At 41.5% G+C, this 27,857-nt stretch overlaps 1 protein-coding gene and 1 long non-coding RNA gene across 5 annotated transcripts in view; one reads left to right on the forward strand and one right to left on the reverse strand.

The window, feature by feature from the left end:
- NSD2 (nuclear receptor binding SET domain protein 2) overlaps nt 1-27,857 on the forward strand; it is a 105,164-nt gene that overhangs the window by 3,188 nt on the left and 74,119 nt on the right. The window contains exon 1 of one of the 4 annotated variants that reach the window (XM_075058963.1): nt 22,900-23,097. The exons of 2 other annotated variants lie outside the window; for them this stretch is intronic. The gene's annotated coding sequence lies outside the window, so the exon portion shown is untranslated. Of the gene's footprint in view, nt 1-22,899; nt 23,098-23,784; nt 23,803-27,857 lie in introns of those variants that run through there. One more of the 4 variants, XM_075059200.1, reaches the window with a different exon arrangement.
- On the reverse strand, nt 17,141-22,469 carry LOC142025694 (uncharacterized). The gene is made up of 3 exons (XR_012648710.1): nt 22,208-22,469; nt 18,950-19,082; nt 17,141-18,160 (listed from the first exon to the last, which is right to left on the reverse strand). It is a non-coding gene; the product is annotated as an uncharacterized LOC142025694 (long non-coding RNA).

Below are 27,857 nucleotides of genomic sequence, written 5' to 3' on the forward strand. Positions count from 1 at the left end.
ATTTTAGACCTGGTTCTTAAAGCAACCATGTTGTTTGGAAAAGTTGTCAGCCATCTTGTTGAAAAGTGTGTTTTCTAGCAGGAATAGGGTGAGAGAGTAAAAGGAAGAAATACAAACCCTTCTTTCTAGATGGATTTAATTAAGGATATGAGACTGATTAAATGTAATATTTAATAAGGATGTGAGAATGATTAAAATAAATGTAATATTTAAACAAAATTAAGATTATTTAGTATTAAACATGAGAATTTTTTCCCCTGAATGTTAAAGAGAAGCAAAAGCAAGGTGAGAGTTGTCTAAATAATTACAAAAAAACTCCAAATAACAGGAAATTGTGATTCCTGTTATAGGCTGTGGCAATATCAAAATATGTGTTTTACTGATATATGACCACAGCCCAATGATACGAAAAAAGCGAGAATGTTTTACTTGTCTAAAAGAGGTATATGTGTTAAGACCTATAAAAGCACAGAATATGGCTATGTCTGTGCGTTACTTGCATAGACATGAAAAGGAGCAGATGAACTTATAATTCTCATTGAGGAAGTTTAGAGATCTGTTGAAATAGGGGGGCAAATGTCCATATGAACAGAGAGCAAAACTGTAAGGTAACTAGCTATATATGCAGCATTCTCTTTCAGAAAACCTCTACTTCACAGGCATAGTAAATAGTTATATGAAATTTTTATCTGCTGTTGTCCCTTACCCCTTCCCTCTTCACCATCCAACGACTCTCGTAGGTGGTAGGCAGATGTGTATGGGGAGCAGGATTTCTCTGTGGCCTGCCAAAAATACCTGCACAGTTGGAGGGGGCACCCCTCCATGCTCACCACGGTTGTCACCCCTTCCCTGAGAACATGTCCCGGGAAGCACTTCCTAGATCCTACTGATTTTTTGGAGGATGGATAACAGGACCCCCCACTCCCAGCTTAACACACGTGGTCAGTTGCCCTATAGCTTGTGAAAGTGGCTGTATAGCAATACCAAATCTATGACACTCCTGCCAGAACCACCACGTTCATTACACAGGCACGGCCTCTGTCCCCCCTTACACCCAGATGACAAGCCGAGCTGGCAGCAAGGGACTGGGGAGGTAAGATTCAGTGCGTGGAGGGGAAGGAGGTGCAATCCCTGCTGCTCTGGGCTGTAAGCAGGAGGAGGTGGGAGCATATTTAGTATGCGATGAGACGGGAGACAGGTTTGCCATTTCTCTGCTGCAACATCATGTTTGTGTACACAGTGTGATTCTAAGCTACGAAGTGGTACAGGTCCATATACAGTATTTAAAAGTAGGATTATGCTTTTAGTCTGTAGAATCTGTTTCCATGGCAATCCCCAGGTTGTCTCCTTGAATAGGTTTAACAATATGGGATTAACCTCATCTTTATTCACCACTGTTCAGCGTAAATCTGAAGAATGGGGAGGAAAAAAAAAAGACATTACTGTGTAGCAAGTTGCATTAAGTTTCCACCCGAGGGAGAAAACCAACAGATTATTAGTAGTTCTTTAAAAAATACTTCCATTCATCATCACAGATTTCTAGGAGAGACCTGGGGGATATTGAAGCCTTTTGCTCTGTAAAAGTTAGAGCCCAAAGGTAAAAGTTCAAGTGGTCGCTGGATTACAGACTTGCTCTGTATGTGCGTACAGGTCAGAAGTTCACTCCTGTCTGTAATGTGCCAAAAAAAAGCAGCAGTGGCTACACATTAGCAACAGCACAGAAACAATCTGCCTTGGGTGCCTTTTCAAACAATGCAGCGAAAAGCTACTCAAGAGATTTCCTTGACAGTAATAATGTGCTGTAAACAGTCATTCCAGATCCAAGGATAATTACCTGCTCAAATTCTAGTCAAAAAGTGGTGTTTTAAAAGATTGCATGGGCTTGACCCAAATTAGCAATACAAAATAACATATTAGGTTGTCATTCATTAAATTTGACATGCGGGCAGATGAGGAGAACACAGCTGGGAGAGTACAAACAGATAATTTTGAAAATCTTTCAAATTGAGGAAAAAGTAGCGTTTGCACTTCATAGTGAAAATCACACAGATTCTAGTTTTAACCAGCAGATGGAGCTTATGTGAAACAAACAAGGGGAAAAGATGCATCATCATCACACAAAGCAGCGTTTTGGGGCGCTGCGGTCTACAGGACTGGAGGAGGGCATGGGGAAAAAGCTAGAAGGTTCTGGCCAAGGCAGGATCAAGCAGAGGCGGGAGGGCAGGTGGTGTTCAGTCTATACACATAGCAAAAAGGTTAGAACGTAGCTATAATGAGTAAACTGATTTAGACCTTGAGAAATACGGAGGGAAAAGAAAAGGACAAAAGGAGTCACTAGCATTAAAAATGCACCTGTTAGGTCCAGCTGATATGACAAGGTCTGAGATTTTGCTGCAAAATTAACCAATTCTGTATTTAAGATAACCTGTTATGTCTCCAAATGCGTCAATTTGATTTTATGAATGACAGGCTTTAAAAATATGTATGTGGAGTTATTCTTTGCCTCCAGGGTTTTTTCAAGTCTGTAAGGTTTGCAGGTTTCTGTCTGCAGTTAGAAACACAGAAAGCCAACAATTTTATGCCATCATCTGCCTCCCAAAGTTAGGTCTCTAAGAAAACACCAAATGTTGTGTTACTGTCAATAAAAGCCCTAAATCTGCCACCTCTGCTTTTTTAAACCCATCGAGAAGCAAGACAAGAAGCGCATGCAACCCTCCCCCACCCCATCCCGGATTTTGTAGACCTGACCCTGCACTCCTTATATATCTCCAAATTCCTGGTGAAGTCAGCCAGTATTATAGGAGTACTGGAAAAATAGGAGGTCCCTGCAAACCAGAGATACCTTTCCGTTTGTGTCCATTAAAGAAACAGCAGAAGGTCAGCACGCCATTTTAGGATAATTTTTACCTTTGTATTCTGAAAAAGAGAAAAATGGGCTTCTTCCAAGGGCCATTTTAGTGGCAATAACATAACTTTCTTTAGCAATTTGGCAAGGCTGAGGCTGCTTGTGATAAGCACTGGTTTAGAGGAGAGAGGATTATAGCCAGCACATGCACACAGCTGTATGACTTGGTAGCAGGCAAAATGCTATGTAGTCCCATTGTCCCCCAGGCATATTCGGGCTTTGTCTGCCTCTAAGGAGGGAAGCAGAACTAAGCATTTCCTTTACAAGAACAGATAAGAAAGATATCGATGACAGATAGGTTGATCTGCTGAAGCCTGATGCTTAAAATTCCTGTGCAGAATTTAGCCCTCTTGAGCCTCAGCTCTTGTTACCTCTTTCTTGCTGGTTTTGCTGATGATGTTATCAGTCCTGGCCCATATTTTTCCCTAACAATAAGCCTGAATGACCCTACCAGAATATATCTTTCCAGCCTTTGAATTGCTCTCTCGTTTACCTTCCAGCTTTAAACTTTCTACCTTACATAATCCAGACCAAGCCTGCAGCACAGATCTCACACTTTTTTATCCTGTTCTCCTTGACCTGACTCACACTCCCATCTTCCCTGCTGCCGTACAATGACCTCCCCATTCCAGCATGCAAGCCCACAGCCCCTCCTTTATTCAAGTCAAAGAACTGCTTTTCTCAAGAGGCCTCCCCACAGAGATAATGAAAAGCAGATTAAGAGATTTAAAAAAGGAGTTGGTTCCTTTGGAATGGTCAGTGCGCTTTCCCTTTCTACAACCATCCTCTATACTGTAAATTTTCTAAATCAATGTTTGTCTGGATGTCTGTGCCTTGACCTCAGCAGGACCTAAGTTGTTGGGCCCCAATCCTACACATGCATATGCATGCCATGTCCCTTTGCTATCAGTGACATTCACATACACAGAGTGGTAAAGGAACAAGTGCAGTTATGTATTTGTAAAGTCAAATGCTGGTGCTTGCCAGATAATATCATAGAAGTGTTGGAAAGGGCTAAAAATTAACATTTTTATCTTTGTTCTTGTGACACAGAAAGAATGGCAACCTCCAAGGCAAGTGAAGCAGCAGCTCTGTTGACAACACTTGGTTTAGACTGATTTGTAGGTGTATATGAGAATCTTGAGGGGAAATACCTGGTAAAATGTGATGTGAAGCTATAAAAAAATAACAAAGAGCCATCAGCACAAGTACATCCCAGTAGTGCTTTGCCAGTATCCTGCCTTTTTCTTATGTGGCTGAATTTCAGGCATCAGAAACAGAAGACGCTTTGTCTGGGCTTTCCCATGTAATCAGCAACCTCTCTCCTGCCTGTCTTAGGCCTCTATTCACTTTATTACCATTATAGTATCCCCTAGAGACAGACTTAGGAGGCATTCACCCCCAAATGTCCTGTTACCTTAAAGGGATTAGTTATTTTTTCAGTAACACATTACATGCTTTAATCCTGGTTATGTGAGTGTGTAAAGTGTGGCTAGCAAGGTGTATGTGGATAGAGCGAGAGGAACTCATTGGGACTAATCTGAGAAACAGGTAAAAGTAAGCTATCCAGATGGCTCATCAGCCAGGATGACAAGCCCCACACTCATTCCAATACAACATACATCGATCATTTTCTTTTTTAGTCACTAATCCAACAGCCGAAAGAGGAAATACACCCAACAGATATCAACAAAAAGAGTCCATTCCCCTTTGGCTCAGCCAGCAGTGCTTTCCTGTCATGCCAAGGGAACAACCTCCTCCCCTTTCCGAGGCCTCTCCTCCCAAGGAACAGACATCTAACTCTCCCTGAGCGGGAAGCCTCTTTCAGCGTGCCAGCTGGGAATCAGGGCCCTGGGCTCAATCCCAGCACCTGTGCCTAGTTTTCTTACAGAGCGCAGCCAGCTGCTCTTCCAGGTCTGCAAATGTCCCGTATACCCCATTTCTTTTCATTTCTGTGTATTGCTTTGGATAAGCAATGCAAATGTGTTGCTTATATTTGGATTTTTGCAAATAACGCTATTTTACATTTACCTTAACCTGGTTTGTGTTAAGGATCATATCAGGGTACTGACAAATGGAGTCATGCAACGTTTTCAGTAATCCTTAAACCAGAGTTGTTGAAACAGTAGTGCCCAGAACCCCTGTACTATTTTTGAGGGAATTTGAAGGTGAGCAGGATATAACCACAGGCCACTTTGGAAACTAGTGACATGGAGTTTGGGAGGAAGAAGTGGTTTTGATGGCTGGTGTTTGTCAATGAACTTTTCTGGCATTACACATGGTAGCAGAGAGTATAGTTGACCCTGAGGGTTCACAGGCATTAGATAATTGCTTTGGCTCTGATTTAGTTCACAGCACGTTAGACTAGTCATTTCTATCTGTGACACTGAACTATCAACTGCAAACTTCCTGTGTGGAAATAATTATGCATCTTTTCCGAGTTTGCATTATGTTCTTATTTATCCAACAGTTCTTACACAGAGAGGCAAGGTTAGAGTTAAGACTGTTGTCACTGCTAATAGCTTGACTCTGAAAAGCCTTCATATCATTCAAAAATCCTAGTATAAACAAGAGCCAGACTAGGGTTTTCATTCTGTACTGCAACAGGAAGGGGATACACAGAGGTCTGGAAAATAATGAAGGTGGGAGGAAAGTGAATAGAAAATGGTTATTATCACTGCTCATGATACCAAATTAATTCAATCAGTTTATCCGGGAGCAGGGTTTTAAAAAGAACAGAAGGAAATACATTTTCATATGAACTCGTTGCCACAGGATGTTCTAAAACCTCACAATATAAATACATAGGTTCAAAAAGAAAATAGACAGATTCGAGGGAGCTAGGCTTAACGAAGTCTCTGACACATGCTCATCTAGATACAGTGTCTGGTTCGGAAGTTAGCAAGTTCCTAAACTACTGGTTTTCAGAACCAGGAATGACACAAGCAGGTAAGAGCTACTTTTCCTATGCCTTGTTTCCAATTCTAAGCATCCATTACTACTTCCCTTCTTGGCTTCCCCTAAGGAAAGGACACGCCTGAGCCTGCTTTGAATTTTAAAATCCTTCTCCATTCTGCACAAATAAAGGTGAGAATAAGAGACCATAAATGATTACCCATGGCAGTTAATTGAAACTGTAGGATGCATGTCCTTAACTGGAACAAAGGAGGTGTTTGAGGTGGAGTGAAGGGTCACTATTGGTGGGTCTCAAGGTACTTGACTTGAGGTGTGCATGGCTCACCCCATGCTGGGAGAGCTATGGCAGTTCAGTTAGTCCTAGACAAGCACAACACTGTTTCTGCCATCCTCACAACTCCAGGTGTTGCTGTCACCAACAGAAGAACAAACAGGTTGACGGAGGTGGGGATTTTTTGCATAAAAGTGAAATGAAAGCCAGGTCACAAAGGGAAAGGTTTTCAGTCCAGTTGGTAACTTCCACAGAACTTTGCAGCACAAAACTCTACCAGGGTAGGGAACTCAACATCTTCTTTGGCTTTCTTACCACAGTGTTTCCTCTTTGGACTTTACAAAGTCCAACTTCTGCCATAATCCACCTGGCAACAAGTTACAGTCTATCTCCCTCTAGTGGGTAATTACCCATGAAAGCCACGAGGAGACATGCGTTAAAAACTTGCCTTGCACTTGCTTTCCATTACCTTCTTCCTTCAGTTTGCTTTCTTCTTCTTTCCTCTGTGATCTTTCTCACAAATACATTGTGTTTTCTTGATACCCTCTAAACATCATGTCTGCTCTTCCTCCATTCTTGTGCTATGTGAGGAGTTGGGCTGCTTGAGTGTTTTCTATTTGACTTTGATGTAAGTGGAAATGAAAGTAAAGAAGCTGCCCAAGAATGAATTTTAAATTAAATATTCTACAGATTGGTGGTGTTTGCACAAAGGCACATGTGCAACCCTCAGTGTGCTGGAGACTTGGAAGTCTGGGAAAAAGAAAACCCTAAGACCTACCTTCAGTGGTTTCCTGAGGTTTGTAATTTATTTTTTCTATCCGGAGTCAATCAAAAGAAATTTACAGTTGGGTTTTCTTATCCTTAAAGTTGATTTATTTAGGTGGAAAATCTTCTGCATTCTGCTTAATAGTTTGTTCGCTTTGCTTTTGTTGTTCCATTACTGAAAATATTAACAGCAAAATACATAAGCCAGCTGTGTTATATCTAAAGTTAGCTCTCTAACAGCAACAGTTAACTACCAAAGAGTATTCCCAGAGCAGAGCTGACGTTAATTGAGAAAGATAGTGCTCTCAAATATGTCGAGACAAGATGCTATAGAAATTGATTTAACCAGACCATGCCTTTTGTCTATGGAACTGCATTTCTCTCCTTTGCAGAGCATATAGGCTAGATACTATTGCTGTTAGTCCACTGAGATTAATGGAAATATATTAGGGATGAATCTCAAAGGTGTTTCCTTTCTCTGACTACTCTGATTTTTTTGTCTGGTTAAGCACATTTCAAAAAACAAGATGAACAAGCCAATATTGTCCAAATGAAAAATGACAGATCTGGTTGAAAGAAATTTTTAGGTCAGGCGTTGATAGTAATACATTTCTTGAGCTACAGTAGGCTTCATATTAATCATTATCTGTTATCTTTCTGTTTAAAACTTTGAATTATCTAAATAAAACAACAGGAAAGACATTTAGTTCCAGTCCAAGTATTTTCCAGGTTCCTTGAGGCACTGATGTTTTTCTCAATTCACTGTGGTAATGGTCTTCCTCAAAAGTCAATAATTAGAATCCCAACAGAGTCTTTATTATGGCAAACTTAAGTATCACAAGGAGAATGAATGAAATGAAGATAAACTGAAATTTAACTGAAACTAAGTAAGATCATGGATTATTTGTTCTGAGCAAATTCTGCTCCTGCTAACACCTATGCAATCCATGTATTTACATTATTTTGTGAAACAGCATCGTACAAAAATAATTTTGCTATACAGCATATCAGGATTATCAGAAGAGTTATTTTACTTACATGGGTAGAAAAATACTGCAGTTTTTGCTCCCTTTATAACTGAGATGTCAACATAACTAATTTCATTTCACTGTAATAAAGATGGAATGAATTCCGATCCTTCTCTTATATCAGTAACAACATATTTTTATTCAGCTGAGACGTTCCATAAACCTGCTGAAGGTAGGAATTGTAGATGGCGCTGAGACAGGATGTTGAGGCCGGGAGAAGGTACTGCAGAAGAAATTTACGGATTTTGTCTCCAGAGTTTTACTTGCATTGATACACAGGACAAAAAGAACCCACGTACTATCAGCTTTCAAGACCAGCTTGTAGAGCTGACAGTAAGAAAATGTTCTTTTGCTTCCAAATTGAGTACATTTGTTCTAGAATTTATTAAGACGCCATAAACAAAGAAACTTACATTGCCACATCCTGTTCTTTATTTAGGTTGGATCAGGGCTTCATTTGGCATTACAGAAACTAGAACGACTGCACTGGGCTAAACCAAGGGCCTGTGAGTCCCTTTATCCAATCTCTGGTCATAGTCAGAAATGAGTGCTTAGGGAAAGGGTTTGAGAAATAGGGCAAGCATAGAGTGTTCCTGCCATTAGCCTACTCTGCCTGCAGCAGTGACTGTGGTATTTCATCGCTGCTGATAAAGAAACACAGAAGGTAGTCTAGTGGTCTGAGCACAGAGCTGGGAGCTATGAATCTGCGTGTTTCAGTCTTGCCTCTGTCACCAAGGTTACTTGTATATTGCTGTGTCCCAGCTCATGTGCATGTGTGCTTGTGGCAAACCTGCCTTCAAGCTTCCGCACTGCAGAGGCACACACAACCCACGCTTATGTACTCACGCTCGCATTCACACTGTAGTTGGCCAGGTCTGGTATTATGGTTTGGAGAGATTTGTTCCTCCCTAATGAGCTGCTTAACATCTGTGATTGTTTCCTGAAGAGCTGCATAGTATCCCGGTGCACTTCTTATTGTGCCCCTTTATCTTTCCCCCATTCCTTCTGGTTCCTCTATTTTTCACATGGTTATCATCACCAGTCTTTGTGGTCCTTGTGCTTTGTCTTAAGCTTGTCATCCCTCAGTTCTTACACTCTAGAACAGCAGGCTCAGTGCAGTGTAAAAACTCTGCAAATGTTTTCCCTGAGTCAAGGTCAATCTATCAGGTAGCATGGAGAGGCCGACTTTTTCAAAGGTCCCGGCTGAAGCTGCCACTAAAAAGGTGTGCTGTTAGATTTCCAGTACAACCAGAAAGATAATGTTTGTCACCTCCTTAAAAATTCCTGTTAAAAATTTTGTTTAAAAACTATGCTCCACCTTGCTTCAGGACTACACTGCAATTCCCAGCACCATGAGATCACTCCCGTATGGACCCTGAGAAACTGAATCCGTCAGCTGCAGGCCCACTTCTGGTGAGCTCACAACTTCACCGTTGCTCCCGAAAGTCTGCCGCCTCCTCCTCAACTGTCTCCTCCAGTGCAAGCATTGTTCCCACCTCCACTGGTCTACTATCCTTCCAGAAACACGACGTGGAGGACCGCAAGCTCCACAGTCAGGGCACTACTCAGAACGTGACATTGCAGACAGGTAGATAGGGAGTTGCCACAATTCCTGTTTCCATCTTTAACCTTGCAATGGAGAGCCTTTACCAGTCCAATGCATTACTTGCCCTCTACAGCCATTGGGCATGTCCTCATTTCTGCAAGCTGATTCAGGCTGGCTGGATCGAAGGGCAGATTTGAGGTATTTCTCCCCAAATCCTTGCACCTCAGGTTGAGCAGAACCCTGGAGAGCTCCTCCTCCTCCTCCTCCTCCTCCTCCTCCTCCCTGTGGCCTCCAGCTGCACCTCTGCGCTGGGCAGGGGTGCACAGAAACTGGAGTAAGCCACGTGCAAGTCAGGGTTGAGTGGTAACCAAATATGCCTAACCCAGGGGGAAGCTGGTGGGAAGAGCGGAGTCAGTGAAAGGGAAGTAAGCGAGCAAATAGGCTGGAATATACAGGCCTTGGTATATTGGCATGTCAGTGGAGGGCTGTGTATAGTAAACAAATGACTACAGATACACATGCTTTAGCTGTTTCCCCAGGGTAAAGTGAGTAGGAGTGCGTTCAAAGAGTAATATTTGCTTTATACTGTCCTGCGAGCACTGGTTCAATATATACATTAGGAAGTATTTAGAGGTTGTATGTGTGAATGATCAAGGAATTTAGATAACAACCTGAATAATCAGCAGCATACACCAAATCCCATCAGTCTGATCCCAATACCAAATTCCTTACTTCTCAGTGTTACAATTTCACAAGAAATTAAAATGGCTACTTAGCTACATTATGTTATTATGAGCGACATCACTTGTCAAGTATTTTAAGTATGAAAAGTGATGTTAATTGTTAGGCACTACTACGCAGGTAAAAATTACACCCCAGTGTTAAGAATGCATAACAATATACTATTCACCTGTTTAATATGAAAGCTTTGAAAGTGTGATATGTTTTTTTTTTTACATTTCTACTACAAGACCTTTGTTATTACTTTGTTCATTAAAATTCTTTCTGCAATAAAGATGATTCAGTGATTTTGCAAACCAACCTCATCCGTAGAATGTTATAATTTGACAATTTCAAGGCTTTTCAACACAGACCCTTGCATATATGCCATATATCGCATTGCAGATTTCATCCAATAGCAGAAAATGTACTCTGAATGCAATATCATCTTATCAGTATTCTAGCACCATAAGCTTTCTCACTGCAAGCAGGGTACTGTTCATTACAATGAAACTGAAAATGGAATAACTGAAGGATTGATTTATATGACCTTCACTCAGGAATGTTCTAATTCTGACATAATCTCTCTGACTGAAATCCTAAACACTGTATAATTTTGATTTATTACACTTAAAAGAAGGAGCTTAGATCTATAGATCAACAGAATACCTAGCATGAAAAGGAGTGGTGCAACAGCTCAGGAAGACTGCAAGAAAATGCAGATTGATCATGTGACTTTACTCCAAACATTGTCTCAGCCAGCAAATCCAAGAGCGGGGCTGAAAGCAAGTGGAAAAACATTATGCGGATGTTTTCACAAATCCACTCCGTCACTAAGAAATCTCTCTTGATTATATACATTTTTATATCAAAGATAAGAACATGTTAATAAGTTAAAGCATGAACCAATCTGTTTAATAAAAGTTGCAGGAAAGGTTTATTAAAACAGCTAATTTATGGCAAAACAGGGTCAGAGCTTGATTCCTGATATACTATACAAAAGGCTTCTTTACCAGTCAGCTCTGTTTTCCTCCTGTACCAGTACCAGCAGTATAATCTATTCTATGCTATTCTGTCCTAACATCTGCTTGTCATGGGGGCCAGGAGAAAGCTTATCTATAGCGTGAGGGTATGCTGGACATGTCTCTGACTGCTAGTAGGTAAAAGCTAGAGCAGCCCTACAGTGTGCTGCTTAAATAGAATAGCTGATACCTTTAAAATAGCTGGATCTAAATCAAGTAGAATTTTATTGAATTGAAAGGTGAATCAGGTTGGTTGTCACTTTTTGGATTTTTTGGTGAGGTAAAGGGAGCAATTAGAAGGGCCAGATACAAACTATTCACAACAAACTGGTTGATAAATGTATGTTAAAAGCCCAATGAACACAGTTTTAATACCTTCCAGAATTGAAATCAACAGGTGATTTAATTTTAAGCGGACTAAGAAACAGAAAACTGCCCCCCACCCGCGCCTTTCTTCTGTTCTTAGTGTTGGGTGAAATGAATGCTTGCCTCCTTCCCTCCCACACACTCAGCTCACAGTTCCCACCTAGCCACTTCCCAGTCCTATTTTGGACATATCTTTATCTTATCACCCTTCTCTTACAAATCCTTCTTCTCTACAGCACTTAACATCCGCCTTTTTCACAAAATCCACCTTTTACAAGTGGTACCTAATCAATCTTACTTTATCCTAGCCGGAAAATGGAGGGTTTTATTTTAGAAAAAATTCTTTTTATTGAGTGCATTTTGTGCCTGGTATGAATACTTTAATTCTAGCAGATGGTATTCTCCTCTATGCAGGAACATTTGTCTGCTTCACTGTATTGTACAATGCTAGTCCAAGCATATTATTCCCACCTATGAATGGGCCTGTTCCTTATTACTCCCAAAGATCAAACATTACACAATTCCTCCAGTATTTTGCACTTAGGGACAGTCTGAGCTACAGCTACTGCAGCCACTGTAAAAGCACTACAGCCTCAGAGAGATTATTCCTTCCTTCCTGAATACATTAGAGTGGATATACCAGGAACTAAATTTGTGCTTAGGGATAGCATGAAGTGCCTGATTCTTTTTATGTATTTGTAGAAAGGAAAAAGAAACGAAAAGGAAAAAAAAAAAAAAGTAAAAAAATCCCAAAGTTGGGTGGAATCAAATTGAGGACATTTATTCCCTCAGCTATATGGACAGTTTTCAAGAGTAATAAAATAATTTATTTATATCAAAAAATGTTTTCTACTAGAATGACATAAAGGACTGTAAGTGGTAGACAAAAGAAAAAAAAACCCAGTGCATATTATTTTTATAATCAATTAGCACCATAATCATATATGGTGCATATCAACATATATGAATACAATACAGACAATATTTGAATCTTTGGACTAGAAAACTTAAATGCAAAGCCAGTTCTGCAAACCAATCCTGGCATGCTTGATTTTTAGCATGAGCTGTTTATTGAATTCTCAAATGAATGTATTTATCAGTAGGAAAATCAAAACAGCAGAGGAAGTAATATAGTCTTAGATTTCCCAATGGTGAATTCATTAGCGGAGTCAATTCTGGACTCAGCCTGGTATCTTATCCACCAGATAACACTCGCTTTCCAATATAATGATAGATGATCGTAAAAGCTTAACAGTGTTTTGCTATGCTGGTAAAGCAGATAGGGATGGGAGTGAAGAGCAGCATGGTATCTTCTTCTTCAACCAATGGCAAACCATTAAGTATGAGAGATTAAGAACTAGACTTTATTACGATTATTATCAATACCCTCAACAACAACTATAAAAAGCTCTAAGTCAAATGGTTCTGACTCACTTGTTGAAGGGTACTAGCATCTGTGGAGGAAATTCTGGGCATGGGCTGTCACCGGTGGCTAATCCCTCTGGAACAGGTGCACAGCAGTTTGGCAGTCCCGCATCATAGCAGGGCTGTGAGCCAGGGGATCCAGCTCATAAAAGAGATGCCCATTTGGAAAAGAGGTGGAACAAAACAAGAAAGGGCCCTGCCTGTCTTGGCATCTCTCCTGAGTGGCTTCCACTTGCAAAATTTTGGTGACTAGTAGAATTTGGAAGCCTTTCTCTGCTCAGTGCACATCAGTGGTAATACCCTACTTGTCTTTCCCCGATATCAAGTTCTCTTGGGCCACAGCAGCAACTCTTGGGTGAAGTGCTTTTGCAGCCAGTATGTTTACCATGGTAAATTCAACATTCTCTCTAAACTGGTGACTGTTAATATTTAAAAATATCACTAGAATGCCTAAGTCGCAGATCAGTCTAACCCGACTAAGGTCAAAGAACATTTATTGAGCCCTTTCAGGATAAAAGGCAGGAATATTGCAAAATTGACTTTAAAATTAATGAACAAGGAATACAGACTCAAAATCTGAACTCTGGCAGATGCTGAACCCAGTGTCATTTGATCTGCAGTAGTACTTGAGTGTCTGAGTAGGTTTTCTTCTGCTTCAGCTGACCTTTCTCAAAAATTATTACTCTTGTTCAACTAGGCCAAACTGGTGGCTTCTGAATAAGAGAAAAACATTTTCTTACATTATAAGTATTATATAAATATAAATAAAATAACATAAAGTCTTTTCACTGATTCAGATACATCTATTAAAAATTACATGTTTTAGAATTAGAGAGGACCCTATCGTCAGACCTGCACTAGACAGATGGAAAGACTTCTTGAAGGGATTCTTTTTTAATCTGAAATACAACATACCTTCAATGTAATATTTCTGCCCGATTAAAGTAATTCCATTGATGGAAAGTCTATCATAGTTTATGATTACAATTTATTGTACACTTATTGTATTCATTATTAACCTGAGCTGTAAAAATATTAATACTAGTAATTATTAAACTTGAGAACCATGCAAAAAAAAAAAGACAAAAAAAAAGAGGGAAATGAAGCTGATTAAATGTCTGCCTCCCATTGATTGCCAATAGCTGCTAGTGTTAAATTAAGAGGTTACTTTATTGTCCTCTGCAGCCAAGCTCAGCCATACTCCATTCAATAACCAATAATTTAGGTCTTTGAGTTAATAATAATTACAATAAAAGTATTCCCCACTTTCTGGCATGCTGTGTTTATTTTAGGATATTAACACAGCAATCCAAATACAACACGTAAGACTCCCTCGGGGCTTTCTGTCTCACATCCCAGACCTTCTGTTTCTTTATAAGCTTTAACAGCCACAGTTATAAGAGATATAAATAGTCCGAAGCACAAGAGAATCTCCCTTCCCTGACAGAATCTTTATTTACAAGCTGTACAAACCGAAGCAGGTCAAATAGTCCCTTGCTGGCAGGTTAATAAGGCCCACCTGCCAAATAAACCCACCAGTGAACTCCACAGGGCCTACATAAATCCAAAAAGCTTGGACAAGAGAAGATTTTCTCCCTAGGAATCACACTGAGATGGGATGCTTATAGTTCAAAAGGGGTTCATCTTTCAAGCTCCAGAGTGCTTGTCTACCTGGCACATACACTTGAGTGCGCAAAAAGCTCGCAAAACACATGGTTCTTACCTTCAGAAGACACCATTATTTAACATTTATATTTCAATATTGCTTTCAGGACACCTGCATATCAAGGGCTCCTGTACTGGTGCCATACAAACATGTAAGACTTTGAAGTCTCTGCCCTTGAGACTTTTTAAAAGGCAAGTATAGTTGGGTCATAAATCAAATCTTTAAAATTATTTAAGACTTAACATACAATTAATTTGCCTACAGTGCCATGAAAAGGAAATGGAAGAATGGGATAACTGATTATTTAAGCTGACCTAGAAATTAATTCTCAGAAGCCACAGTAAATTTTTTAATGAATATTGACTGCTATCAAAATTTAATTCTGTTCCAAGACCTGAGCTGTTCAAACACTACTCTTGGGTAAATGTTTCCCACTGAATCAATGACTTCTTTATGTTCTTTCCTGCATCAGCTGGGCCCAGCAACTGTCGCAGTGTGGGCATATCCATAGACCTTTCAAAAGGCCTAGTTACTATGTTTATATTGCATTGTAAAAGACATCTCCAAAGCATCCTTCAGTTTTTTATTTCTGTTCATAGAGTCAGCAAACTGGTAAATACTGAGAGCATGCCTCCTAATTTATTATACTTTTAGGATGGCATCAGTCAGATGAAGACAGACAGCCATGCAGCAGTGGACTGTAGCTGAGCAGCAGAAGCTCTCTGGCCCAAAACTCTGAAGTAGGAACTTGTGATCCGTTCATGAAGGGACTTAGTTGACCTTTGCATGCCAGGCTGAGAACTGCAGCAGCAGTGCCCAAGCTCATTCATGAACAGATCATACGTCCCAGCCTCAGAGGTGGTAACAGTAATGGAGAAGGGTGATACATGGAGAGGCAGTGTGTGTATAGGGGGCAGGGACCACGGGTTCAGTTTTAACTAGCTAGTGGAAGTCTGATAAAGTTCTTCAACGTATCATGAGGGACATGTCCATACCAGGCCTAAAGGCTGTCTGCTGCCTGCCTGTAAAAATCCCTGGGGACAGGTTACAGGCAAACCAGGGAGCACAAAAAGGCTTGCAGCTATTCCTTCCTGCAGGTCTAGAGTGGGCTAGACCAGACTCGCCGCAGGCACTGGAGATTACAGCTGTATTGAAACATACAGGATTGGGGCTACAAAGAGACAGCTCACATGCGCAACGCTAAGTACATATATTTGCCAGAGTGACTCCAAATATAAGTCAAATGTAACAATTTGACAAGTGTACATGAAATAAGGAACGCATGTTGAATGTGCATTTAAGATGGTATGCGTGGCAAAGCATTTAGTCACACTTTGAAGGCCTCTATGTCAGATGACCAGAGGGAATGCTGGGTTTCGGGATTCTGGTGTTTTAGGTAAGCTGCGTGCTGGGAGCGGTGTACTTCTAGTCAGATGCAAAAGTACCTCTTCTAGCCCTTATAAAGGTCTTCTGGGGTGAGACAGAAGGTGGGGGTTTGAATCACAGGTTAGACTCCTGAATTCTGAGTGCCATTTAAGTGCCTATCCCTCCTTTGGACCAGTGCAAACAGTTTATTCCTGCCTTGAAGAACCAGCTCAAACCCAGAAGATGCGTTTGCCCTTCAGCAAATACCACATGCCCAGTTACTGTAGCAATTGCAAAAGGAGGAGTGTCCAACACATGGTGGCTTGTGTCCATGGGAATTATGCTATTATTAGCGCAATGGTACTACAACCATGCCCAGCTTCAGTGTGAGACAACGTAGAGTGGGTGAATCTTCATGTAGACTGTCTCCTACACACTGGCCAAGCCCAACACCTCTTCTGTGCTGAGTACGTTCTTCATTTGAATCACAGTTTATTTCAGCTGCTGTAAGCGCAGCTGAGACAGTCCAATGTTTTTCTACTGTATGTAAACTGGATGCAGATTCGGTGCTGGAGCCAGAACTGCCACAGTGGGATCACTCTTGCATATAGGGTTGAGCTGCTGACAGTGAACCGCAGTATAACTCCGGCAGGCAGCTCAGCAGCCACCTTTCACTCCCTGCTAGGGCTCGTTCACCAAGCAAGGGTGTCTCATAAAATGCCTGCACTGATCTGCAAAGTGTAGGCTCTGGCTCATTAACAGTAACTGAAGCGAACAAATATAGCTTAGAGGAGCGAGCATATCAAGCTCAGGAAGAGTGTAAGAACATGGTAAAATGTGCAAGAAACACGTCCTACTCTTTTCAGTTTTCACAGCAAAAACCAGCACAGGTGATAATTCAGCAGTTAGGCCTGCATTTGCAAACCTGCTCATCCTATGCCTCAAATCCAGTTGTTTCAGCCCTCATTTGTCAAGTATTTGGCACGTACTCAACACCAATATAAAACAAGTGCTAGGCATCTTATATAAAGTCTCCAAACAGTTCTCGAAATTAGTGGATATCTCTGAAAAAGTCTGTCAATGAGCATTTTTCTCAAGGCATATATACTGAGTAAATGGGATATGATCACAGCTACAGTTTCTCAGTACAGGAAATTGCCAGCCACCAACATAATTAGAAACAGTTCATATGCTCAAATTAATCATTCAAAAAAGAGCAATTACTGTTAACAGAATAATGGCATGCCTTAAAAAAGAATGAAATTAACCTTTAGGACCGACATAGTTACCCTCACCATTCTGTACTGAGGCAGCAAAGATTAATATATGTGCAAAATAAAACACTGCATTAGCGTCTGCTGAAAACAGAAGTAGCATTATCTATCTGGCCTATTCAACCCTTAACAAACTTTATTCTTTGGCACTGGCGTAGAGTGGAAATATCAATAGTCACTTCTCTGCCAAAATGGAGGGAAAAAAAAAGAAAAAAAACCTTCAAGACTTCCATTGCTATATAACTTAACACATTGTGTTTGTTGCTGAACAATAATTACATGAAGATTAAGCATAAGTCAGTAATTTGAAATGCAGCAGAATTAACATTCAAACCTACATTCCGGCTCCTCAAAAGCCAAGAGTTATAGAGTTAAGCTTTAGCCTTTACAAGCAAAGATCTAGAAATGCATACCAAACATCTTGCAAAAAAAACCTGTAATTTTGCTCTGTAGTGCTAAGCATTAATTCTGATTATGAATGTACTTCAGTATTTATACTTCTAAATGAGATTAAATTTATGTTTATAAACACATTATATGTTAATGTGTTTTGAATCCTCAAGCTGTGTGTTTCTACATAGATTAGATTTATTCTGAATGTCAGCAATGTTTAAATTAAGTCATATTGATGTTGAAGATAATAAGAGACATATAACATCTATAGATAAATTTATTAGCGCACTGAAGTTACTTATACCAGGCTGGAGCATGTTAGCTGCTTAGAACTGGTATACAGCTGGTTTTTATCATCCCAACACTGGGAAACAGCAGGGATATGCTCCTCAGTTTTCCTTTCTCTTGGCCTCTGCCTTCCCCTGAAGATGTATCCCGCTCCCTCAGGTCTTCAGCTTTCCTCTTCCTTTTGCTCCCTCAATGACACTTCCCTTCCTTCTGCTCAGCACAAGTGAGGCAAACAGAAATAGGTATTTGCGAGAAAAGTGACATTTACTCCCTTTTTTTCCTAAGTGAAAACGTATCTTGTAAACAGACTGGTGTATAACTCATAGTATGAAGATTATTCACATTTAACTGTGTATTTTCATCAAGGTTATAATTTCTTAGTCCGAACAGTATTTAAGCTATAAGCAATAGTCCCACTTAAGACATCTCTCATTTAGACAGAGACTAATTCTGTTTGAAATTCTCTAAGCAGATTATTTTCTTTTTCCCAAAGAATCAACTTGCAATTAAACAATACTATTACTCCCTTTTTATATGAGATTACACAAAACATTTGAAAAGTCTGAAAAGCCTGTACCTTCTCATTTTCAAGTGAATTTAAAAGTAAAAACAATTCTAATACACAATGCTGAATTTTCAATGAACTTAATTCAAATTAAATAGCAAATAGATGTGTAGGTTCTCAAGAACGCTTTTAGTACTACAATTTTAGGATGACTATGCTACATTTAATATAAAATATTTTGAAACACTGATTTAAGTTTTTACTTCATTCTTTCTTCTGCATCAGCAGCTTGCTGTCTCCATATTAAACAGCATGCAACGTGTTGCATGGCCAAAGACATAAATGCATACATGCCGATAAAGATTTTTCTTAACAGTCATGATGACACATGGACTGACATGCTGAAGGACCAGTGGCTCTATCTAGCTATACCTAACATAGCTAAGGATAGGTTCAGACAGGGTTCAGGCAGGTTGGAAACAACGATTACTCACTGTTAATCCGAAGGAAAAACATGGACTGCTGGCCAAAGTCAGCACTTAGGTGATGGGTTGCCAGCTGACAGCATGAAGGAGAGGGTAATGGTGATAGGAGGGACAACACTGGGAAGGTATCTCTGCATCAGTGCTACAACAAAACAGAACAATGGAGGGCATTAACCTTTCCAGTGTATTCACATTTTGAAGTAGAACTACAATGTCTTCAGTGTTTAGCCCTAATAGGTGGAAGTCTGTGAAACAAGAAAAACCTACATTTGTAGATTCTATATGGCCTAGTTCAGTCCTTATCTCATTAAACACCTATAGTACAGTAAAGACTGTGGACATGCTGTGCTGCTGTATTAACTTGGGAACATCTGATTAACTCATCGACTGCACTCATGTAACTTCAGTTCAACTCTACTTGTAGTTATGTTTACATTGCCACCAAGACAATCTGCATTCAGGAAAATATTTACTAAACAGAAGATTATATAAAATCCTGAAACACAAATAAAAAGGGATACAAGAAAGGAATTCAGAAAGCAATCAATCCTTAGGATCCCTACAGGAGAGAAACGCAAACACAAAGCTCCTGACACAAAGATCTACAATGAGATTAAACGTGCTTGCTAACTGCACCGTCATTACAATTGGCCTTTGCCAGGAGAAAGGCAAAGCTTTAGCACAGGGACTGCTCATCTCCGTTATTTCTAATAGTTAGAAGTACCCCAAAACGTGCCCCATCTCCTTGTTAACAGGGCTGACCAAATTCTCAGGGGAGAGAGTTCTGCACTGTTGCATGGAGTGGTGCCACACACGTAGAATTTGTTTCCGAGCTCTGCCTAACGCAGTGAAACTACAGCAACTGCAATGTAGGCCTTAGCTTTTCTGGTACTGTCTGTCCCTGTGGTGGCAACAACAACAACAACAAAATCTTCCTTCAGCTTCAGAATTTCAGTATACCCTAATATATGCCTAAGGTCAGGGGCACTGACTACCATTATTGCTGAATAAATGATCTTGAAAAAGTGTTTAAATTGTAAATTATCTTTCGGCCTAGTAACTAATTGATAATCTCTAAAATATTTAAATATTTCTAGAACAATATGAAACTGCTACATTTATTTAAATTCCTTCACTGAGTTGAACAGAAGGATATTGATCTTGATTACTTCTTGACACAGTATATCCATAAAAGTTGAAAGTATGGAGCAATAAAATTTTAGATACCAAATGAAACACGAGTCATTAATAAATGTATACTATTATCTGCTCTAGCTGTGCATCTTTTGGTTTCAATGACCTGTTTGTCTATGCAAGAAACATCAAACTGTTAAAAAAAAAATTGGCTAATTCAAAATTGCAAGAAAATGTAATGAAGAGAATAAAACCTCCAAGAGGTTCAGTCTGGAAATTTGCAACTACTAGAAACAGATCAGAGGACATTTACTTCAACTCTTTCGAAGCCTTCACTCAAGTGTAATGCAGCGTGCCTGTTATTTGTCAGCACAAGCTCATTCTGCACTGCATGTGCATTTACACCATCAGAAGTTAAAACTTTTTTGAACTCAGTTTTCAGAAGTGTAATATAACTATACCTACTTTCAAAGAAGCAGCCTCTTTGCGTACCGCAGTGGAAAAATGGAGGGATTTTAATTATCATGATATAAGCTCAAGAAAACACAGTTGGTTTTGAAATTAAAAAAACTGCATGCGCAGTTTCTGTTTAAAAGGGTCATGACATTGGAGAAGTTTGCACCAGTGTCTATGTACAGTATAAACTGGTGCTATTCCAGTTAAAGGTGTTAACTCCCAGCATAAGCTTTCCTGGAAATTCGCATGGTAGGTCTATCAGGAGGTAATTACATGGTTGCAACTCTTAGTAGCATAGGCAAGGCCAGTGATCTATAGGAGCTGAAAGGACTAGGGAAGATTTGTTGTCACCTTGACCATGATAGGAAAATCCTTCCACTTAAATCTTAAACAACTGACACAGAAGGCAAACATGAGAACTGCATTATCTGGAGGATCTTATGCATTCGTAATTAAGTACAGAATCAAAATCTGTTTCTCTTTTAAAAGAAGTCATAGATGAATTTATATCATTGAGCTTGAACACAGAATTTATTCCTGAGAGAAAAGTAGATAATGCATTTGTAGCATGCCAGTTATTGATAACTAACCTGGTTTCTTATGCAAGTTTTTGGGGGAGGGGAAACAGCAAGCACCCCTGCAAACATGTCATGCTTTGTACTTTTAATACTTTAGAATTATTGTTCAACTATGGAAGAAAAGCACACCTGTATATGCCTTTATGTAGCAAAACAACAGGTTTCACAAATTTGTACTTCTATTTATTTGTATTGATAATGATGCCTCTATTTTTAATTAGAAAGCATTTTTTTTTTCTGTAAATGCATATAACTAAACTTTAAAAAGGAAGGTGGACGATAAAATTATCATGTCTTAATTCAAATTAGCAATTTTAAAAAGTGATGTCACTATCTTTAATGCTGTAAATAATGACATTTGGAAACTGAATCTTGTTTGTCTAACACCTTAAAGATAGTGTATTTTTCTAACAGAAAGGCTGTAAAATGAGTTAAGATACCTTTATCACTACAGACAGATTTCCTTCAGCCACCTTGAGACTAAAGTTTTAATCAGCCAATGATTTTTTCATTACTAAGTAATTAACACTAAGTTTGCACTGTTCAACTGTTAACTGCCATGCTAAGAAAGGTACACCCTTCATGAAACACACACGTAAAAACACTGACAAACTTTAACATATAGAAGTAATTTAAGTATTATGTAAAATAAATAAATAAATAAATCTGAGCCTTTCTGTAACAGATGGTGTAATTTCACCATTCTCCAGAAAGCATGATGCTGGTGTGTTCCCCTTCTCCATTATCATCTGTTTACCTTTCAGAGGAGTTGGGTTAGGCCCTTAGCTACCAGGTTAATACAGTATCTATAGCACAGAGGAACTATATTCTCAGCCTTGTACAGAAAACACAGGTTCTCGCTGCTCCACAAATCCTCTATCAAACCATCGAAAGCTTGAAAAAGTTGGCTGTTACCTGCTTTACATTATCTGGTGGGACGGTTCATGAGAATATTTGTTCCTATCGTAACATGACAGATATTTAACCATTTGGCCTAAAAAAATAGCTGTGCTTTCAATTGGCAAATTGCAAGCACATGTACTTATTTTGGTGCAAGCTTTAAAAAAAAAAAAAAAAAACAAAAAAAAAAACCACAAACCAGGCCATACTTCCAGAAGAGACAGCCCGGGTAATTCGCAGCCAGGCGCACTTGGGTTCTTACAACCATCGGACAGCCTCGAAATTGTGTGCAGTTGTACGGAAAGTCAAAACATTTGTCTTAAATCAGGATTTTCAGAGAGCGCACGTGTACGGTTGCTGGGGCCAGCGGGTGAGGAGGGCACGTTCACCAGGCGGTGCGGCCCACGGCGAGCCTCCCTGCGCCCAAGGCGGGGGAGAAGATAAACACCGATATTAAAAAAAATAAATATTTATAAGACACAAGTGTTTTCCACCGACCTCTGCGGGGCCGGCGGGCCCTCGACGCGCTCTCGCCCACCTGGGGACGCCACCGCGGCGAACCAAGCCCCCCCTGAGCGGGCCGGGCCCCACACAGCTCCCGCCTTCGGCCCCACCTCGCCCCGCGGCCTTCCCTCCCCTGGCACCCGGCCCGCCCTCCTCTTCCTCCCCGCCGCCGGCGGCGGCGGCGCCGGCCCTGTCAGGGCGGGCGGGCGGCCCTCGGCGCGGGCCGGGGCCCCGCTCCCGCCGTCCCCGCTCGCTCACCGCCGGCGGGGCGGCTGGCGCTGCTCCCGGCCGCCGCCGCCGGGCCGCTGGGCCGCGCGTGCGGGCGGCTCCGTGCGGGGGGATTTGAAACAGCCGCTCCAGGGGCAGCGCAGCGGCGGCGCCCAATCAGCGGCCTGGATTTTTCGCGCTGGTTCTGGCCGGAGGAGGGGGCGGGGCCGCCGCGCAGGATCGCCGGAGCCGCCGCCGTTGCCGCCGCCGCTGTTGCCGTGTCGCTTCGGCTCCCGCCGCTGCCGCCGCTCCCCGGCACCGAGCTACCGCCGCCGCCTCCGCCCGGCTCCCGGGGGAGAAGGATGCGCTAGGGCACAGGTCAGTAGGCCGGGAGCGCGGCTGGCTTCCCCCCCCCCCCCCCACTCCCGCCTCCCCGGGGAAGGGAGGAGGCACCCGGGGCACGTTCCCGCAGGCCCCGGGCGGGAGGCGGGAGCGGCGGTGGCGGCGGCGGCGGCGAGGCTCCCTCGTCGGCGGGGATGCTGCCGCCCGGCCCCGCGCCTCGCCGCGGTTACCGGGAACCTCCTCCTGGGCTGGGACCGCGGGCCCTGCCCGGTAAAGCGCTGTGGAGGCGGCGTAGGGGTCGGGGGTCCCGTCGCGGAGCATCCGTTTCCCCCGGGGACTCCCCCCCCCCCCCCCCCCTCCGCCGGGGCTCTGCTCCCCCTCAAACTTACCGCCGGCGCCCCGCCGTCTCCATCGCCCGCCCCTACCCGGGCAGCCCGCAGCGCCCGTTTCCCCCTTCCCCGGAGGAGGGTTTTTTTGTTCGCTCCCCCTCTCCCCATCCCCCCCCCCCGCTACCTGGCCCTCTCTGAGGGGCCGCGGCCCCCCCCCCCCCCCGCCGCCCCCGCCCGCCCCGGAGGCTGCCGCAGGATTTCTGCCGCTGACTGGGCCTGACTCTTGGGTGGCGGAGGAGCGGAAAGCAGCGATGCCGAGCCGGAGTCCCGGCTGTTGTAGCTTCATCCTTCCCCCCCTCCCCGCGTCCTCCTCCTCCTCGGCGCTGCGGGAGGTCGGGGGCAACATAAAGGGGTAAGGGAGAGGTGCCCACCCGTCCCACCTCCCTCCCCCGGGGAGGGGGGGGGGGATCAATCACTGCAAATCAGAAAGAAAACCGGAGGCGGCGGGGGGGGGGACGACGACACGGGACCGATGGGAAGGAAAAAAAAAAAAAGCCTCCCCCAGGGTTTAAACCGCCTCCTTAAGGGGTGGGGTGGCTGCAAATGCCCCCCCTCCCCACCCCGCCGTGGCGGTGAGGGTGTGGGGAGGTGGAGGCTGCTCCTGCCCCTTCCCTCCGGGTAGGACTGGGATTGTACGGCAGCAGGAGTGAATGTAACTCTGGAAATGTATGGAGGGGGAAGCCATGTTTGATTTATTCCTCCACTAAACACTGGTGTGATGATCCTTCTACTTACACCCTTCTGCAGTCCATCCTGGACCTGTATGGGAGGAGAGCCTTGTTAGGAAAACGGAAAGAAAACATTCCTGCGAAGGCGTGTGGGCTCGTTGGCTCAATCTTCATTAAGTATAAGAGGATAGGGCTCTTGTAACTTGAATTGATATTTGTGTGGTAAAAGAGCCTGGGGAACTTGTATTCCCAAGGCCATAGTTACAGCTCATCCGCTGTGGCTTTACCGCTCTGGGGGTGGAGAAGGGAATTTGCCACACTTCTTGAACATATTTATACTTGCTTTTTGGTTTTGTTTTTTTAAAATGTGTCGGCTGAGAGGAGGAGTAAATACTAGTAAAAGTACAGAGACAGTAAACACCGTATTTAAACAGATTTCACAGAAAACGGGCCTCTTGCTAACAGGCATTAAGCAAGCAAGAGGCTGGTATCAGTCATTGCCCATGCATTTCGTGTGCGTGAATAGTTTCCTTATTGGCATTTGCATTAAAATTGGTTTATAATGATTCTTAAATTTAGGAGCTAGTGCTGCCCATGCTGAGTAAGCTAAACGAGGTCTGCTTTAAAAAAAAACAAGGAAGATATGTTGGGCGTTTAGCCTTTTCAGGCATCTAAGGAAGGTAACTGTAAACACTGTAGGGTGGCAATGAAGTTTGTAATAGATTTTGCAGAGTCCTTGCTGGTGGTTTATGCGGACGTATATATGCTTACTAAAATTCCTTAAACATAGAATGTGTGGCTTCAGCTGCAAGAATAAATTGGTTCTTCACCAAAATGTTCGTACGTTAGTAGAATCTCTGTAAATTTATCGCTGAAGCTATTATTTGCTTGTTTTGCTGTGGGAATTTTGCTCAGGAAATGCAGCATATCAATCTTAATGAACTCCTCAATTTCACAGTGTGGTATTATTTGACTGTTGGATGTAATCATTGAATAAAACCACTGTTTTGCAGGACTACTCAGGGCTCAATACTTACAGCATATGCAATTTTTGGTTGTTTCAGTAAGCATCTATATCGCATATATTAAAACATTCTGGGATTTTCATCTAATATGCAGCCGTCAGAAAATATGACAGTATTTTTCAGTATTTGAATATAAAAGCTCTGGATATTCCTGGAGACTATATGGCTAGTTCTTGTCAATGTTATAGGACTATACACCCTCATACATACTCGGAAAAATGCAGGTATTAAAAGTACAGTAAAACCTACTAATTTATCAAATATTATTTGAAAATGTCAGAAGAAACTAGGTCATTATACTTTAAGGGTGTAGATTTGAAGTAGTTTAGAAAATGGAAATTAAATGTAAAATATATTTCTTTTTAGTTCAATATGAATCCAACAAACAGCTAGGAAGAATAAAAAAAAATTCTGTTTTAATATCTGTAGGGCTGTGTGCTTTTTCTGAAGCCAGTTGTTGTTTTGCAGATGAGACTATTGCATTTAAATTACTGCCTGCATGCAATAGACTGGATATTCCAACAAAACAACCCCACTTTGTTTTAGACTGGGAGCAAAAATTATTATTGAGGGGGTTGCTTTCTAATATTTGGGCGATGAAATTGATGTGTATGCGTATACATACATACATATGTATATGTGTGTGTATAGATATTTTTATATATATGTGAGTTTGTGTCCAAAACATTGCGCTAACAAAATAGCTAAGGAATGGCAAGAAAGGATTGTTTTTCAGTGTCCTATTGTTTTGTGGCCCATTCACCTCTCACTTTTGCACTGAGCCTGCTTTTTGTTCCACCCGTGTCACTATGTTTCCCAAGCGAGGCCTTATTTCTACAGACTGGTAAATGCGTGTCTTTCCTTGTGGTTAGTTAAAACCTATCGACTGCGTTGGGACTCCATGTGTATGTAAAGGTTCACCTGCTCTGGTCAGATTACTGGAGCAAGGATGTAGTTTATGATGAGGAGAAGGTACAAGCACAATTCTTGAAGCATTTCAGTCACCTCTGGTCATTGCTGCTTACATAACTACAACGCACCTCTTAGGTTTTAAGCATAGAAGATGGTTGAATGCATGAAAACTGCAAGTATTTTCTGTGTAGAACAAGGTAGAGTGCCTAGCCTTTTCTAGGAAAAAAAAAAAAAAAATCACCTCTCCTTGAGCACTGTGCTGCACAATGGGAAGCATCCACTAAGTGGTATTGCTGAAAAGAACAGATACCCTAACATTCAGTAATCAAACATCAGTAAAGAAATGCTTGGTGGGACTAACAGTAATGCAGTAGATGATGATGACTGCATACTTTAATACTATGTTTGTGGCTATACTATTTGAGCTCTTTCATTACTTTTCTGCAAAGACAAATGAAATGACCTTACTGTTGAGTAAATATGATAGATCTGGTATAATTCTCGAATCTAGCCTTTGGATGAAGGAAGAGTGGAGATACTGAAGTGGATCTAAGTGGATAAGTAAGTCCATGTTTCTAGGAAGCATCACTTTCCACTTAGGATGTAGCTTTGAGAAGTGTCTTCACCGAGGATGTGCTTGGAACCTCAGTGGTGTAAATGAGAAGGTAGAGATGGAATATGGCACGAGGATAAGTGGTCAGGTGGTAAAGCGGAGAGAGAAAATAATTTTCCGTCAGAGCTTGGCATGGGAGTCCAAATTTCCTTTGGTGCATAATTGTGGAGAACTTGGGAGAAAGGGGGTGGGTGAGGAGAGCCTTGTTGATCTGCCAGTAGTCACCGTGCAGCTTGTAAATTTGTATAGCTGGTTGAATGGGTTGGTTAGCTTTCTTATAAAATTAACGGTTGCTTGGAAGGCTTTGGTTCTGAGAACATTTTTTGAAGGAAAAGAGAGAAACTACCTAAATTCCCCCTTCACGGTACCTTCAAATTAGCTTCGCTATGACCTGCAGTCATTGGAGGTAATAAGACAGCTGTGTAAATGTATTTACCTTTTTCCTTCCAGTTTACACTGACGGAAATGACAAAAGTGATATATCAAGTGCTATTTTTAATGTTCTTACCAAGTTGATGGTGTCTAGCATAGTTATTTTATATTTTTTTAGCATCAGCAGGAAGGGAAGTTTTTGGAATGCATTATAAGGGAAACTTAGACCATACTCTATTCTGCTGCCCATCTGGTGAATGGAAAGCTACAAAAATACACAAGATTCCTGGAAAACGGATCATATATACTAATACCTTGTGTATGGCGATGATAGGTTAATGCATAGTCCATCATGTATTACTTTGCTCGCAAGCAACTTTAAACTTTAGCACAGGTAATCTATTGACTCTGGAACATTTGAAAAGCCGCTTCTGTCAGAAGCGTGTAACAGAGTATACCGTACACTGAATTTTTTAAAATGCATTTTGTGTGCAGTAAACAAATACCTGTTAATCATGGTTGAACCAAAAGCAAGATTTCTACTATCCTTCTTGCTAATGTTGAGAAATAATACCATTACGTGGAAATTGTTCCGATAGTACAACGGTGTGATGAGCTACATGTGAAAGTAGATGTTTGAAAATCTTCTTGAACATTTCATAGCAATCAAATTAAATTTACTAAGTAGGGAAAAGCCCATACATACTTCAGAGTATTCTTACGTTGGGCAAAATTACTTTGCTGTGGGGCACCATTGATGTAGGTTCTCATATTTGACATAATTTGAAACTGATAAAAATATAAGTGACTTAAAGCA

The sequence above is a fragment of the Buteo buteo genome, chromosome 1 (assembly GCF_964188355.1).
Source record: "Buteo buteo chromosome 1, bButBut1.hap1.1, whole genome shotgun sequence".
Lineage (NCBI taxonomy): Eukaryota > Metazoa > Chordata > Aves > Accipitriformes > Accipitridae > Buteo > Buteo buteo.